The sequence below is a fragment of the Carlito syrichta genome, unplaced genomic scaffold (assembly GCF_000164805.1).
Source record: "Carlito syrichta isolate Samal-C Ts95f unplaced genomic scaffold, Tarsius_syrichta-2.0.1 Scaffold313390, whole genome shotgun sequence".
Taxonomy (NCBI): Eukaryota; Metazoa; Chordata; class Mammalia; order Primates; family Tarsiidae; genus Carlito; species Carlito syrichta.
Window position 1 is genome coordinate 477,868 of NW_007257486.1, and position 2,464 is coordinate 480,331.

Below are 2,464 nucleotides of genomic sequence, written 5' to 3' on the forward strand. Positions count from 1 at the left end.
ATTGTAGACAATGAGGTACACAGGAAGTGAGGGGGCAATGTATGAAGAATTTCTGATGTACCTCAAATGATGAACCATAATTAGAGGCATAATTCTATGACCAAAGGGTATCCAGCAAAATATAATCAATGAAAGGGGGAAAATTGATTTGAGTAGTATAACATAAAATGAATAATTTTAGTGTTGAGGTCTTTTATTCCTCTTGTAGCTATTGTGGCTGTCTATATTTTAGTGTATGTTTATGAAATAATTACATAGCAGCTGAACAGCTTATTAATATATAAGTTCATTCTTGGCCAGGCAGTGTCTCATGCCTTTAATCCTAGCATTTTGGAAGGCCAAGATGTAGGGAGGATTGCTTGATCCCAGGAATTTGAGACCAGCCTAGGCAGCATAGTGAGACACTGTCTCTACAAAATAAAAATTTTTTAAATTAGATGGACATAGTGGTACGTGCCTGTAGTCCCAGCTACTTGGGAGGCTGAGGCAGGAAGATCATTTGGGCCCAGGAAACTGCGGTAAACCATGATCATGCCACTGCACCCCAGCTTAGGCGACAGAGCGAGATCTCAGTGTTAAAAAAAAAAAGTTTATTCTTAAGAAAAAGAATTATCCCCTGATTTACAAACATTTAATAAGACAAATAATTACAAACAATGCTTTAGAGGACAGCTTTCTGTTGAACAGTAAATTGTTCTAGTAGAAAAATAATGACTAGAATTAAGCATTAAAATCATCTGCCTTCTCAGCAAGTCAGCTGGATGGCAGGGTCACAGATATAGTGATATAAACCCTGCAGAAGTAGTCCTGTTAGATTCTGACCACTTCAGAGACAGCCAAGAACGGTCAGTCTTTATTTCTAGATTATGAACTTCATGTACCTGGAGATCATGTCTTGTTGATTTTCTTGGAATAGTCTTGCAAAGGACAATGTGCATTTTTAATACCAAATTCCCTTCAATACTGATATCAGAAATCCTTTTATTTTTGCACAGAACAGAAAGCTTCATTTACACTCAGATGTTCTCATACGATTAAGGCTCAGTAGCTGAGAAGTCTTCCCCCACTCCATCATAAAATATTTTATTATGTCATTTATGGGAAACCCAATCACTCAAATAATTCATAGTGAGATGAAGCAAAGTACCTGGAGAACCATGGGGAATAGTCATAAAACTGGCCATGGATGTGAGTACAATGGTATAAACATCTTTCTAATTTCAATGATTCCTGATTCCTGAAAATAGAGGAAATTAATCATCTATTTCTCCCTTTTAACTACAAACCTAGATATAAATGAATTTAAATACAGGAGTTAGGTTGAGCATCATAATCACCAACTTTCATTATGGATGAGGTCAATTCAAAGAAGGAAGGAAAAGACAAAAACTAGCAGCATTCTCCTTCTGTCTCTTTCTATATATATATATGGAGAGAAAAGAGAACTGTATATATGCAGTCTTCTGTATATCTCTATAGAGAGGGAAATATATATACATATACACAATTATCCCTGGTATCCATGGGGGATTTGTTCCATGGTTATACAATCCTCTATGTATCTGTATAGAGAGAGAAATATATATATAAATACACACATACACACACACACACACACACACACACACACACACACACACACACACACACACACAGAGTTATCCCTGGTATCCATGGAGGATTGGCTCCAGAAACCCCACATACACCTAAATTCTCAGATGCTCAATTCCTTTATGTAAAACAGTATAGTATTTGCATGTAACTTGCACATATCCTCCCTATACTTTAGATGACTTATAGTACCTAATACAATGTAAATGCTTCACGAATAGTTGTTCTACTGTATTTTTATCATTTCATAGTTATTTTTATTGTTTTTTAAAAATATTTTTGGTCCACAGTTGATTGAATCTGTGAATTCAGAAACTGCCTATACTGAAGGCCAACTGTATAAATGTGTGTGTGTTCATTAGCAAATCGAGTTTTACAAATTTTTGTTTAATTTTTGAATAAAAGTAATTTAAGGATCTTCATTATATAACATCAAGATAAAAGAAGTAGAATTCACTTATTTCTTTCTTTCATTATTTTTCTACCTTTCTTCCTTTCTGAAGCACGCCTACATACTTATAAGTATTTCAACACACATCAAAGAGTAAATTGTTAATTACAAAACTAAGATGGCATACTGATTACCTGCAAAGTTTCTTAGCTCTATTTTTCCCTATCACAAAAACGGAGAAAACTATTCTTTTTGTTTTATTATTCTTTTTGTTTTCTATTTCAACAACTTTATCACCAACTGAATTAATATTAACATGTTTGTGAATCTCACAGACAGACAAACAAAACCCTGTAGAGTTAAAAGTCTGCCTAATAGGCTTTTTGTTGTCAGAAATTCCTCTTTTCAATATCTTTTCTGTGTTACAAAAAAAGGCAATCTCAAATCTTATTACAAATTACA